We start from the raw sequence: 15,978 nt of genomic DNA on the forward strand, positions 1-15,978 counted from the left end.
ATATCAATTTATCTCCATAATATAACCTGCTCCATTTCATACAATTGCCTTACAATGCTCATTTAGGACTGCAGATTATTAAGTGTGTTCAATTAATGACTTTGCATTTTTCCAAATTAAATCTTCTTCCCACACTAATTTTATAATTCAATTAAAATAGGCCATCAAGATTTCTTAGAATGATTTGCTCTTTATAAACCCCCTGCCATTTTTTCTCCATTGTCATTGTTTTAGTAGGCCTACTGCTGAAATGAAGCTGTGGAGAAAAAGAAAATGTTTTCTAACTTCCTATATTACTTTGCCAGGGCTGCTATAACAAAGTGCCACAAACTGAGAGGCTTTGGCCCTGGCTTTTATCATCTCATAGTTAGGGAAGCTAGAAGTCTAAGATCGAGTTGTCGGCAGGGTTGCCAATGTTCGAGGGCTGTGACTAAAACTCTCTTCCTGCACCTCTTCTAGCTTCTAGTTTACTAGCAGTCCTCGGCTTTCCTTCATGTGTAGCTGCATCAGCCTCATCATCTTCCCATGACATTCTCCCTATGTGTGTGCCTCTATGCACAAATTTCCCCTTTTTATGAGGACACCAATCACACTGGACTAGGGAACTGCCCTATTCCAGTGCAATCTCACCTTAACTAACTATATCTGCAACAACCTTACTTCCAAATAAAGTCATATTCTGAACTACTGGGGGTTAGGATTGCAACATACGAATTGGCAGGGGGCACGTATACCAACCTATACCACTTCCCAGATCCAAAATGCTCTTGTAGGCAAGTCATTTTGAAAATTCTTTGGTCCAACCTCCTATTCACATAGAACAGATACATCATGCAAAGAACTCACTGGATTTCTTGAGAAACCTACTGGTTCACTCCAAATCAAACCTGTGACTCAACACCTAAGATTTGCCCAGATTTCCCACAGGATGGGAAACAAAACAGCAACAGGAGACTTTTCCTCTTCATTTTGTGCATTTCCTCTAAGATTCTCAGATAATTAGGGCACCTGGGTGGCTCAGTCAGTTAAATGTCTGACTCTCGATTTCAGCTCAGGTCATGATCTCATGGTTGTGAGATCAAGCCCTGCACCAGGCTCCACACTGGGCATGGAGCCTGCTAAGATTGTCTCTCCCCTTCTCCTTCTACCCCTTCCCCTTCCTTCTCAAAAAACAAAACAAAAACTCAAGAGAATTTTCAGTCAATCAAAGGAAGTAATGCTTGGATAATGTTTTCCAAATTACAGATCACAGGCATTATCCCATGTGACTCTCACAAATAACAACCTAGCAGACAGGCAACTACATCAAGTATTTTTATAAAGGAACTGCAATTTGAAGGTTAAGCTTACAGGCTCTGAAGCCAGAACAAATGGATATGGATCCCATATCTTTTTGCTTCCTGGTTGTTTCATCACATACCTCTGTCAGATACAAAAATGGGACAAATAAGAATCTTCACTTCATCGACTTGTAAAGATTAATATTTTAATCCATATAAATTGTTTAGAATGGTATCTGGTATATGAAATGTGTTCAGGAAAATGTGAGCTATTATTTTACAAATGATAACATTGAGTGAGGATCAGGAATACAAAATGACTTCTTCAAGAGAAATCAGTGATGAGACCCAACCTCAACCTCAGAACTTCTGCGGCCTTGCATGTCACCAGACAGCATTCCTAAAACACTTCATCTATAAAGAGCATAAACATCACACTCTGAAGTAATGAAGACACTGGGGATTCTGACATAGGAGTAGAAGAACATCGAACACTGTTACATGCTCAAGAAACCCCAAATGCCCAGGGCACTTGGGTGGCTCAGTTGGTTAAGCATCCAACTCTTGATCTGGGCTCAGGTCATGATCTCCAGGTCCTGAGGATCCAGCCCCATGTTGGGCTCTGTGCTCAGCAGGGAATCTACTTGAGATTCTCTCTCTCCCTCTCCCTCTGTCCCTCCCCACCCACGTGCACATGTGCACTCTCTCTCTCTCCCTCCCTCAAAAACAAATAAATAAAACTTTAAAAAAAAAAAAAAAAAAGGAAGGAAGGATGAAAGAAAGAAAGAAAAGAAGGAAAGGAAGAAAAAAGAGAATGAGAGAGAAGCAATGAAATCCCAGCAGCTGGACTTCCTGCTCAGATGCTAAATTTAGGGAAGGCGAAGTCCCTGCAGAACCCCATCAATTAGCCACTTGCGTGGACAGTTCTGAAATAGCTGGTTTGGCTGGAGCAAGAAAAGCTAAGGAACTGCTGCCCTGAACCTAAAAAAAGCTCATTTTTTGCCATATCCCACACACATGACTTATTACAGCCACGAGAACTCCTTGTATTAGTATTACTATTTCTTAAATTTGCTGTGTTTTTCATGTCTCTGGGAAATATTCTATATCTTATGTCCAATTTCATATCACTGTTCTGTTTATCTTTAAGAATGAGTTGTATTTTTTTTATTTTCAACTCTTCTGGGAAAACTTCCCTCACTGCGTAGCATGATACAGATGGACCCTCCCCCTCTTTTCTTTTAGGACAGAATCCTCCACCATAGCACTTGTGAGCTACATTACAATCCCTGATTTCCTGGGCTCCATTCCCCACCACACTCAAGATACCATATTTGTTTTGGTATCTCAGTATCTTGCACAGAGCATGAATATTTATTAACTGAAAGAATTAATTAATTCATTAATTAATATATGAATAAAAGAGACAAGAAGACCTCAGAGTCCAAGCATCCAACCATTAGGCACATTATAATTCAAGTTAACTTCTGACCAGAGACAGGGAAGATGGAATAAGTAAGTGATGAGGAGAAAAGGTATGACTTTGTTTGTGTTAATGAAGCTCCAAGTTGTTCTTCCTGGATCCAGAGAATTAAAAAAGAAAGAAAATTCTGCCACCGTCTATCTAGCCCGATTTGCATGTGTTCAAATCTTCAAAGTATTCCCTCTGATTCCTTTAATCAATAGTTATTTTAGAAAGCTCTTCATTACTTCCTAATTGTCCAAATTCATTTTCTTCATTTTTCCTTATTAGAGGCAAATTTTTCAAATGAGTTAAGTAGATCAGTAATTTTAGAATCGTTATTAACTTCAAGCATTTCTCTCAGTTATTAGCATGTCCCTTCTCTCTCCAAGACCAGATTATTTTCTCCATTTTTAATAGGCCATCTGGTTCATTTTCTAGACTTTTTCCCCCTCATATATCTCTAATAAAGTCAACATTACCCTATCCTAAGATAAATCCATGTTTACTATAATCCTGATTCTAGAAACTTTATCGTATCTCTGGTTTTGGATAAAGATACAAGTGATTCCTTATATGTTAACATGTCAAAAAATAAGTAAATAATTAGCATTTATTTAGATTTTAATGCATCCCAACCAAATAAGTTTATAAAGTCAGTGCCATGGCCCACAAAACATTTTACAAATAATTTAAATGAATATTTTGATCCTTAAATATATTAAAATTAAAAATACACATATTCTTGACCCTAAGAATCCTACTTCTGGAAGTCTGTATCACAGAAATAAAAGTGCCATATTATTGTGCCAAAAACTTGGAAACAAAGTGAATGCTTATCAATAAATGGGTGGTTGAAAATGTATGGTACGTCTATACCATAAAATATTACACAGTTGTTTGTATATGAGTACATGAGCATAGACAAAGATATAAAAGAGGATGCTACTGGGGAGGAGAGAAGCTGGAAAGAAAGAGGGAGAAAAAAGGAGTAGGTTTAAAAAAAAAAAAAAAAAGAGGGGAATTCATGCCAAACAGTATACAGGATATAATCTCCTTTACGTAAAATTGCATGTATGTATATGAATATTAATAAACATAAAAGAATGACCTGAAGGCAATAGAGCTGCATTTTTACTTTATTGTATATATGGTAATGTTTTATAACTTGATATTTCTAAAAATTTGAATTAATTTATCATTTGAATTATTTATGTAATTCAGAAACATTAAAATTACTTTCACTGTGATATATACTATACTGAGAAAGTTTAGTGTCAATCAGACCAATGATTATGTACTCAAACAAGAGAATGCAAATTCAGCTGAATAAGAGATAGTTATAGGCAGTACCACCAGACTACATTCAACCGTTTGATAGGGTAATGTCCTATCAACTATATTCTTTCAAAAAAACATTCTTTTTTGATTTTCATGTTTAATCTACTTCAAGACTCAGTTAATGTCATCCTTTCTTAATTGGGGGTCTCCATTTATTTACCCAATTATTTGATTTCCTACGAAGCTTTTAAAATTCCTGAGACCCTTTTAAATTTACATACTTTGTGATATCTCATTTTGTTGGATAAATGTGATACCATGTAGGAAACATCAAAACTCCTACTTCAGGTTGTATATCTCTCAGAATTCATCCTTTCTCTTTTTAAATTCAACAGAGCAGTTCTGCAGTGAGAGAAGAAATGTGTCAAAATCTAAAGATAAACACAATTGGACAATAATGTCAAAAAATGAAATGTAGACTTTGCAAAGGTATTTTGTATGGTTGGTCTCTCATGACTTCCAGAACTTTCTGGTACATCAGTAAACCTGTGGAAAGAAATACACTGATTCTGCCTACATTTAAGATAATCCAGTACTCTCATCAACCAAAATTGAACTCTCATCACCAAAATTGAAAAATAAAAAAATATATATAACTTAAATTTCAGAAAGAATTTTCATTACTTTGGTATATAAAAGTTAAGAGATTAAAATAATCAAAATATCAAGTACTGATGTAGAAGATAAAGAATAAATTAACCCAGGTGTAATTTCTAGGTCATTATCATTACCATATTTCTCCTTAATTACCTTTCTCCTCAGGGATTTGATGTTTTATAAGATTTGTTCTACCAAAATGAATTAACAAAGTAATAATTAATTTTTAAAATTCTTAATGAATCAATGACATGTGTAATTAGCCCATCACAGCTATTGATCAAGATGAGGAAACCAGCTTTACAGATGTTATTGAAACAATTTCTTTAAAGGAAAATAACTTGTTATCATGGGTCAATGTATAATTTCTGTTAGCTTCTGAAAAATGATGAGAATAGTTAAAGATATACACTAGACCTCAAAGAATACACTAGCCCTTGTTTCGGAATCAATATTCCATAGTGAAAGAATAAATTGGGGTTGAGAATCAGCTTCACATTAATTCACAAATTCGTCAAAAAAAAAAAAAAAAGAAAGAAAGAAAGAAAAAAGAAGAAAAGAAAAAGAAAAGCAAACAGCCCAGAAAAGGGTATCAGATTAATTTGTAAGAATAGCTTCCAGGTGACCCATGAAAAACGTGAGCCTTAACCTTACACCAAGAGCAGAGGAGAAAAATGGGCACCAGTGATGAGCTCTCAGCCACCTTCCAATTTCATTCACAAAGATCCAAATAACAGATAAGAAAAGGCAAAAGAATCAGCAAAAGATAATGACTACAATATTTTTGTTAGCTTTTTACATCTATTTCTTTAGCTTCTATAATATAGGTTTTATTTTGGTTTTTTTTCTTCCCTGAAGAGATAAATGCAGATGCAGTCACATTCTCTGGAGATTAGAATCAGATGATCAAGTCAAAACAAATCCTTTTGAAAGCACCCGATCTCATGGCAGATGCAGTAAAAGAGAAATCATTGGCTGTTTCGAAAATTTCCTATACAAGAAATATTTCAAATGCATGTGTTCAAAATTGACAGTTGATAGAGCTCCAGCCTTGAAAATTAGGTTACTAAGTTTTGATACTTTGAGAATCAAACAAGTGTTGGGTTTTTTGTTGTGTTGTGTATTCAATAAAGGGCACAAAAGTAGCAAATATCACATCACATTGAATTTGTGCTAATCCCCACTTCATCCACAAACCACAGATACCTCACAGAAAAATACTGTACCAGCACTTTCAAACCATTGCACTGTTAAAGATTTAACATCTGAGGTCAGAATGAGGTTTTCTTATTAAGCTACCATTTCCTTTACAAAACAGACTATTTTGTACTTACTGCTACCCTTTGAACTCTTATAGTGAATAATTAAAACTAAACTGCAAAGCATATTTTGTGAGGCTGAGTACCCTGTAGGTTGTAGGTTTTTGCTTAGTGGCTCATTTTTAATGCTCTCCAGTCTCTGGAGGGATAACCCTGCCATTAGTCTGAATCGACAAAATTGGCTGGCCCCTAAAAGCAAAGCAGACAGCTCCAAATCTTAATCAAATAGTCTTGTTGGCGACTCACCATATTGACGGTGGGGGCCTTGGAAACCCTCTGAGCACCGGCACCACTGGGCCTCACTGTCTGAGCACCTCTTTCCATTGAAACATGTCCCCACTGCAGAGACAGCTAAAAGCAGTGTAGACAAGGACGGTGAGAGAACAAATGGAGTTGACGGAGAAAAAGAAAATCCTCATCAGTACATCACTAATGAAAATACAATCTGGAAATTGTATTTCAAGGCAAGATCACACAATGTTTTCATGATAAGTTAAGGCCTTACTGTTTAAAGCCATGTGGGCCTCTGTTATCATCCACATGCCCTAGAAGCTTGTACCAATGCAGATTCTCAGACTCTACCCAGACCTACTGAATCAGAATCCACATTTTAACTTGATACTAGGTGATTTGTATTCATTTCCAAGTTTGGGTAGCACTAGGATAAAGAATTACCATGGAGAAGATGACCATGGGACCAAAACAATCGAAAAGTCAAGTGAGAAATACTAATATTCACCAGAGGCAAAGGACTATGACAGGTGTCATCAACAATATAAAGCAGTCATCTCACAGTCATTAATTTCCAGGAGTTTATAGCATTGTCGAAATGACATTGTGGGCAGATGTTTTCAACTGAGCTTAAACCAGCCAGCTGCAGTGGTCTCACACAGCATGCAAATACACCTGACCCTTGGTGCAGCACTCAACACTAAGCCTACTTAACATGGGAAGCCTGCGGCAACTTCACTAAGATATTTCAAGAGCAGGAAGCACGGTGGGGAAGGAAGCAGGATGCCTACAAACTCCCGAGGGTACAGGATAGCAGGAGAGATGAATGGTTGTACTGTGGTGCTGCATTGATTGCAACACACTGACGCATTTTAAGTGACTTCACAATAACCATAAACACATAGGGAAGGGAGTAGCTAAACAGAGCCATTTCTCTGGGCATAAATGAACTCTATAATGCCATGAGTGCGGCTGTTTGAGTGCTGTCAAACATACTCCAAAGGTTCTGGAACACCCTCACCAGAGGTTTGCAAAAGGAACTGCATACCTCATCTTAAAAAGTAAACTGCCTCCAGAGTTCTGCAATTAATCATGACAAGCACAGGTTGAGAAATCCCATTTAGATTTAGTACAGTGATTTCCCTCCAGACTTTTGAATCAACTGTGGATTACAAATTTGATGATATGGAAAGGGGCAAACAGAAAAGGGAGATAAAAGTCAAGGTGTAACCTGTCTGGCTTTAAATAAACTGTCTTTTAAATAAAGAGACAGAATATAAAGCAACAGTTCTCTGGGTTCTGAGTTCTGACCTGTCATTAGGAATGCTTAACAGAAAAGCTTTTTGTGCTTTTTTTGCACATGTCAAATGTGAATTTTCAGTCCAAAGGGTTGTTCTGAATCTGTGGTGATTCTAAAGATGCCTAAAACTTGACAGGCATGGTATGATTGGAGACCAAAACAGGGAAACCATTAGTTCTCGTGACAGAGTGTTGAATTGGAAGAATGAGAACTTACAGTGTGGGCAGCCAGGTTCATGGTCCCACCGGCTCCGACCCGGGCAGCACTTATAGATGGGCTGCGTGCTGTATGCTTGTCTGTACATGGTATAGTTCCGAATCCTGTGAAATACAAGAATTGAGCTCAATAATGCTTCCTCTTAAGGCAAAGCTGTTATTTTGAGACCATTAAAACATTTTCCCTCCAACACAAATCCTACCATTTATACACACACACAAATATATTATTTGCTTATACTATACACGTACACAGACACATTCATCACTCATTACATATCCAACAAGATTATATAACTAAGATTCAGAATCAGTATAGGGTAATGAAAATTAAGAAAGATCGAAAGATCCCCATGTCCTGTGGTTTAAACTATCCAAAGGGTCACTCAAGCTATCAAGAATGAAATCCAAAATTATGAAGAGAATAATGAAATCCTGAAGGATAATAAGGTACATGCTTTTCAACTGAACATGAAAGGCTCCTGAGCTATTGGTCCCAGTATAGTACACTTTCTTAGCAGTGGTGACATCACCCATAAGGAGATGAAAATTGGTTCTTGGGTGGGAGGGGTGAAAAAAGATGTTAGCTAATGCAGTGGTTTTGGGTCCTATAAAGGAGCACAGTATACAAACAGATAAAAGTACATCTGTGGTATTAAAACTTCACAGGGGAAGGGGACAATCTCTAAAATTAAAAAAAATAAAATAAAAGAGTTTACAAAAGCTCCTTAAGGAGGCAATAATAAACACAAAGTTGAAAAGATTACACTCTTCAATAATGACCTCTCAGTAAACCAAAATACCAAATATCTCTAAACAGGCTAATTTTCTTCCCATCAGATCTATGTCATATATATTCTCTATCCCCAAAGTATTAACCTACTTTCTTCCCATCACATACCTTTCTCATATCCCAGCCCAAGGGATCATTATTCAAGGCCAAGTCCAAGTTCCATTCCTTCCATTCTTCCTTTCCCCAATATGACAATGTCTTTCTCCTCTCTCAAAAATGGAACCTATTAGACATATCATTTTTTATGACACAACTTTTCACCATCTTGAAGTGTAATCTCATATTTTTATGTGTGTATATCTGCAATAGGGATATAAGTACAGGTTTGCATACATATATACAAACAAAAGTATTATTAGTTCGGCAAAGATGCCAAAATTCTCTGAACACTGCCTCACCTCCAGACCCAGTGTCATAAGCTTAAAAAACAAAAACAAAACAGACCCAGTGTCATTTGCTTAAAAAACAAAAACAAAAAAGAAAACTACTATGTTCTTGAGAATAAAGATATAAAACATGTTTTACTTATTCGTGTTTTTATTCCCAAGTCTGAATGTCTATGTGGTGGCAGACTTTCTTTGGTTCAATCTAATATCAACAATGATTAAACCCCATGAGGGAGAACAGAAAATCTAAGTGAAAAGTCATTTTCAAAAACAAGTCCTCTAAGAACAAACATATTGAGTACCTACTGTGTACCAAGCATGGTATCACATATATTAAATATGTTTTCAGTTAATCCTCACAGTTCCATGCATGGCATCATTTTTCTAATTTTACACACTAAGGCCCAAAGAAATGTAAAAAATGTGCCTAAGGCCAAACAGCTAGTAAGAGCCAGGGGAAATTTTCTGATTTAAACTTGATTTAAATTTCCTGAGTGCAGACCAAAAAAAAAAAAAAAAAGGCTATCTATCTGAAGTTTAAACACACACACACAATATATACATGTCCATATTCACAATTATAGTCTTATTTTATTTCATCCTGTATTGCCAGTGTTCTGCTATTTCTATACAATGACAAATCCAGTTATTTATAAATGTTCCCAACTTTCCTTGATGATATAATAATAGTGATAGAAATGATGTGATAAATTTATTAATCTAAACCAAATCTTTTAACTTTAAATATATTGAATTCAGACCCAGTTGGTTCATTTACATAAAAATTAATCCATGAGCAACTATTTGCTTTAAGAGGTACTCAGATGTTTTGTAAAGCTATTGTAACACTTTGATTAAAAAAAAAAGTCCGTATGAAGGCTTGACTCCGAAAGCACTGTACTGGCTTTTTCTCTCTTCTTCCAGCCTGCTGAGTTAATCCTAATTCAAAGGCCATAATAAAGTTAAAGAAGCTCTAGGTTTCAAAGAATTACAGGAGAACCAAGGGCAGGTCAGTGAGTGGTTCACAACCTGAGATGCCCTGGATCCAAGTTGTGCTAAATTTAGCAAACCAACACAATATTCCTTGTTTCTCAGTCTTCTGATCTTCAGCTTTCAACAGTCTCTCATGCCATGAGGTAAAATTAGTGGCATCTAACCCAAAATAACTCACACATAAATGAGGCTTAAAGTGAAATAACGATATATCTTGTCTCTGAAAGAAAGTATGTATTAACTCTGAAAGTTCCTGGTGGGTATATCTTATCCTCCTTTACTTCATTATATAATTATTTTCTAAAATTTACTGGATGAAAACTTCAGATGCAGTTGAGCCCTAGAATTTTGAGTTTTAGTAATCAAAAGGAACTAGTGGAAGCACCCTTACCTTCTTTCATAACCACATATCTTGTGAGGCCAGCAGAGCCCTGCCTCCAAATCTGACAGTGTGCGTGAACACCTGCGCATACAGGTGTGGGAGTTCCCCCACATTCAACCGCTGTTCTTCCAAACATTTGGCCTTGGGGGAAAAAAAGAGTAGTAATGTGATAAAAGTAGATTGTTTCTCTGTGTATTACACATGAATCATTTATTTCTCCATTTTCCACAAAAACTGGTGGCGACTGACATAAATACATTAAGTAAGAAAGAAAAATAAAGTCAATATAAAAAAAAATTCAGGCCCAGGAAAAAGAATAATCAGAATAAATTTTAAAAATAAGGAGACAGGTGGCGCAGTGGGTTAAAGCCTCTGCCTTCGGCTCGGGTCATGGTCCCAGGGTCCTGGGATCGAGCCCCATGTCAGGCTCTCTGTTCTGCGGGGGCCTGCTTCCTCCTCTCTCTCTCTGCCTGTCTCTCTGCCTACTTGTGATCTCTGTCTGTCAAATAAATAAATAAAAAATCTTAAAAAAAAAATAAGGAGACAGGGATGCCTGGGTGGCATCATGCTTGGTAAACATTTCCTTCGGCTCAGAGGTCACGATCCCAGGGACTTGGGATGGAGTCCCATATCGGACTCTCTGCTCAGCTGGGAGCCTGCTTCTCCCTCTGCTTGCTGCTCCCCCCACTTGTGTGTCTCTCTCTCTGATGAATAAATGAATAAAATCTTTTAAAAGATAATAAAAATAAAAATAAGGAGACATTTAGAAGATAAATATAAATATCATGAGTTACCTTATGCTTAGAAAAAACTAGTTGTGAATTAAGTTCTGACCTCTTTGGTAGCTGAAATTTAAAAAAAGAAACAATTGCATGCTTCTTTTTTTTTTTTCTTTCGTTTCTCTTTAGAAGATTTTATTTTTACATTTGAGAGAGAGAGAGAGGGCACAAGCAGGGGGAGCAACAGAGGGAGAGGGAGAAGCAGGCTTGCCACTGAGCAGGGGGCCCTATGTGGGAAGCTTGATCCCCAGACTCTGGAATCATGACCTGCACTACAGTCAGAGACTTAACTAACTGAGCCTCCTGGGTGTCCCCAGTTGCACGATTCTTGCCATCCATGAAAAAAAATCAGTCTAATTTAACAAAAGAAGTTAAACGTTTCCTGGAAATTATTTCTGAACCGTATTTTCCATCGGCATGTTTAGTTCAGTTTCACACATAACGTTTGTTTAAGCACAAATGTTTTTCAACTGGCATTATTATATTCATATTTCCTCACAGAAAGTTTATACAAATTTACAGGATTTTAAACACATTAATTTTTAAATGTATGGCGCTAAATAAAACTGACAGTGTGGAATGTCAGAGTTAAATTTTCTTTTTTAAGATTGTATTTATTTATTTATTGGAGAGAGAGCGTACACATGTGGGATACACAGAGGAAAGGAAGGGGAGGGAATGGGAGAGGGAGAGAATCTTAAGCAGACTCCAGAAGCATGAAGCCCAACAGCCCAGCATGGGACTCAATCTCACAATCCTGGGATCATGACCCGAGTCAAAACCAAGAATCAGTCGCTTAACCATCTAAGCCACCCAGGCACCCCTAAAACCTTTTTTAAATGGAGGAATGCTTTGCTTTGTGATGAATGATTTACTACTCCATATCAACTGTTTTATATATGAAAACAATACCAATTATAAAAGCAAGTTGGCCCAACCATGCTAATACTTTTCAGGCATTCAAAGTCACCTAAATTCCATGTACTGACCTCACTGGGATCAGACTTTGATGTTCTTGCCTTCAGAAAACTCACTATCTAGCTAAGTTTCCATGCTTATAATCTGTTAAAAATCAAAATGATTTCTGATTCAGGAATCCTAGTCAGCCCCTAACTAATGCTGGGAACTTGTCCGGCAACACAATAATGATGCTGATAAGAACATCTAACAGTTCTTCCCACACTGGAATCAGTTATCCCACCCTGTACAGCTGTGGTCTCTTTCTGGGATCACTTCTTTCCAGGGCTCTGACCAAATCTCACCATCTGACTTCACGTATAGCCCAACTCTCACTTCCAGAGATATTTCTGAAAGGAGACTCTTTAAAGAGTATTAACTTCATCTAAATTGAAAAAAAAATCATGTCAAACTTTACTTATGAGCTTGCATAGCCCATTTTAATGCTTTAGGTAAATACTGTAATAAAGCAATAAATGTAAAAACCGCACATAATTTGGGCATCCATAATGTCATCAAAAATTGGGTGGTGGGCCTAAAGAAAACCTTACTTTTCAAAAATTCCATATCAGATTCTCTGCCTATACTCACATCTTTATGTGGGTTTTCATGGCTCCCAACTAACTCCAGTTAGAATGAGCTCACTATACCTTTGCTTTTTCATGGTTTGAAACCTTATACCTTATCCAGCCTTGAACTTCATTTCGTGACCTACCCTTCATCTATTATCCATCCATCCATCCATCCATCCAACAAATGCTGTCATCTGCACGTGCCAGAAGCATTGCCCCACACAAGGATTTGAGTATCAGTAGTTATTTGGGAGGTGCAAAAGACACTGGTAAGTGAGTAGTGAAGTGAGACAGGGAAAAAGAGTTAGCTAATTTAAAAAAAAAAAAAAAAAAGCATTATGGAGTCAACCAATGCTTCTGATAACCAGCATTCCAAGTACGTAAGGGAGCATGGGCATTTATATACTAATTCCTATCAGTGATTAATTGAAGGCTATTTCCTCTCTAACATTTTAGGCAGCAGCACAGGTAGGCAAAATCAGCTTCCAGAAGCCAAAGAAGTCATCAGGCAAAGAAATGCAAATGTTGGCAGTTGAAGGCCTGCCAAGGGTGTGATGGTAAAGCAGAGGGGACTTGGGCGCTGCACTGATGACTTCAGCTGCAGGTGGTACCCAAAGAAAGTCCTTATTCACTTTGGATTGATAGGATCCAAACAGAGAAGAGAGAGAAAGTAAAAGGACCTAAATATATACAAAATGTGAACTGCTAAGCTGGAAGCCTAAGGGAGCTGAAATGCAGATGGGGAAGCTTACTAACATTCATTAATTAAGAAAAGACTCACTGAGGAGCTGACATTGTGACCTGAAAGGGTAAAGAGAAGCCAGTCATAGAGGAGCCCCCAAGTGCCATTCAGTTAGAAGAAACAGAACAAGCAGAGGCTCTACAGGTGAAAAGGTTTGGCCTCCAGAGGATCTGAAAGAAGGCCAAATTGGCTCAAATGAAGAGATGCTTGGTAGGGTGGACAAGGATTTTCAGGCTGAAAAGTTTTGATTTTTTTTCCCTCAGGACATTGGAAGCCACAAAGTGTCTCTAGAATTCTGATTTCTAGCCTCCTTTCTCACAGCCAGGATCTGTGATGCCAACTGTAGCGGTTTCCTTGACAATGACTTAGGCTATACCTGCTTCCGGGCAATACATGGGACAGTTTAGCCCAAGCCAGCCCAGCCCCAAATCCCAGAAATCCCCCCACACTCCCCTCAGGAATCTTCCTGATTCCTACAAAGAAAGAAGTCCTCTAAAGCCAGCAGCACCAGTGAACATGGAAAGGCGCAGAAAACATTTTATGGATCACAAGGAAATTGCATTTGACTAAATAAAGTTTCCAGGAATCTATCTGTAATCCAGATGATCACAAAGTAATTTTTCTGATGACATCATAAGAAATGTTAATGTGACTTCAAAACTTCACATTTTATGATTGAACCTTAGTTAACAAGCAGCATAGTTTTGGTTAAGGTGAGTTTTTATTTCAGGTTAATTCATGCCGGGGACCGTTTAGTAAAACAGTATCATTCTTGACTCCCAAGTACATGTAGCTAAATAAAGTCAGCCACTTGGTTATCCTGCATGTGTCCTGGGTATATTCTGATTTTTTAAAAAAATTAATCTTTCTTAACTATGAAATCTATAAATGCTACCAGTAAAAAAGCCTCTATGGATAAATATAGAAAGTCAAAAGTGCCCCCAAGGTGTTCCCAGATATAACCACTGCCGACAGTCTGATGTATTCATATACAACACTTTTTAGTCACACACAAACATATTTTTGCACAAATGGGATTACGTTTACTTACTATTGTTTAAATCGTGCAGCAAGTATTTTTTTAATTAGCAAACAACATGGTATTTTTTTTCAAAAATATAGAATTGCTTTAAACTTTTTGTTTTTTTACAGTATATGGACTTATCAGAATAATATATCAGAATTAATTTAACCAACACCATATTGACATTTAACTGTTTGTAATAGTTTGTAACTATAAAGAACTTGGATGTCAGCCCCCTATGCAAACAACTGAAGTACAAATCTTTTTTCTTCTTAGATCTTTTTATGAAATATTAGTATCCCCTGTGTCCTCTTAGCTCAGGTTTTCTTTTTTTAGCCTTTCTCCCATATGTGTTATGCTCTATCAAGCATCAGGTTATCAGACTCTCTATTTTGAAGCTTGAGGCACCAGAGGTGGATTGGAAGCTATGAATGATAGAAAGGGTTTATACTTGGTGGGCTCACCGGCAGGTGATTAAGGGTGAATCTGTTTTTTTTTTTTTTTTTAAAGAAGGTCTTAAATGTCAGTGTATGAAAATCTGATTTCTAGAGCCATTTCCCCCCAAGAAAAGAATCCTAATCTTCTGCTTGGGGAAGCAGACATTGTACCTGAGTGGAAATTGAACAGAGCTATCTGTCCAGCCCTATAGTTTGGAGGAGGGGGCCTGGAGAGTTCAACAGCTTTACATATAGTCTTTCATATAACTCTTCCATCCTGCCCCACACATCTCCCCTGTGCATTCCTTGCCTTCATTCTAAATAGTAAATATTGACCATCTCCAGGGTTGCATATGAAGGGACTAACAACCAACCAAAATGATGTAAAGATTACATCAAACTGAAAATACCTGAGCTACAGAAACAGAAAGAAATCTTATCTGAACTTCCCCTGTGTGACTCAAACCGAGATTTAAAAGTCATCTGCTACCTCCACCCCATCCCACAAACACCACTCCAGGGAAGTTTCCAGTCAGGGAGACTGAACTGGGACACTGGAACATTTCAAAGCAAATTTATGTAAGCAAACTTCATCAGAACCTTCCATCATTTAAAGCCCTAACCCCTTGCCCTTTATTAAGCTGGTATAAAAAATCCTTATCCCTAGCTGTTCAGAGAGCTCCTCTCTACAAAATACTCTGACATGTATGAGTAATACATTTTACTCTTATTAATCTTTCTGTTATCAATTAATTTGCAGGCCCTCGAACTCCTGACCTAAGTTGGTAGAGGAAAAGACTTTCCTCTCAGTAGTTTCTCCAGCAAGGATGGGATGAGTCTTGGGATCTCTGACCAAGCTGGCCAAAGTAAGCTTTCTTAGCAGTCAGATCCCAGGTCACTGCTCATGGTGTAGTTGGGCAAAGGTGGCAAGAGCCTCTCATCTTTTCAAAAGGAATTTTTCAAAATTTAATTTTACAGGAGAAACCATTTTGGTTGAAACTTATCCAGTTCTCTGGGTATTGGGACTCTTGGTTTGGATCTCCTAGAATAGCCATTGTGTTCTGTTTGTCACTCTCTTTTGTGCTGCTATTTTGTGTTGTGCTGTCTAAGAATGTTGCTTGTCATAAGAAGAATCACAGGCTAAAACACAGGCATAGGTCCCATATGC

At 37.4% G+C, this 15,978-nt stretch overlaps 1 long non-coding RNA gene across 1 annotated transcript in view; it reads right to left on the bottom strand.

Annotated features, from left to right (window-relative positions):
• The window catches only part of LOC132010098 (uncharacterized), a 256,813-nt gene extending 246,422 nt beyond the window's left edge, over positions 1 to 10,391 (bottom strand). The window contains exons 1-4 of the long non-coding RNA XR_009402159.1: positions 10,309 to 10,391; positions 8,647 to 8,761; positions 7,747 to 7,850; positions 6,246 to 6,350 (exon numbers count right to left, since the gene is read on the bottom strand). This is a non-coding gene — a long non-coding RNA (uncharacterized LOC132010098). The remainder of the gene's footprint in view (positions 1 to 6,245; positions 6,351 to 7,746; positions 7,851 to 8,646; positions 8,762 to 10,308) is intronic.
• Positions 10,392 to 15,978: the final 5,587 nt, after the last annotated feature.

Source organism: Mustela nigripes, chromosome 2 (genome assembly GCF_022355385.1).
Source record: "Mustela nigripes isolate SB6536 chromosome 2, MUSNIG.SB6536, whole genome shotgun sequence".
Taxonomy (NCBI): Eukaryota; Metazoa; Chordata; class Mammalia; order Carnivora; family Mustelidae; genus Mustela; species Mustela nigripes.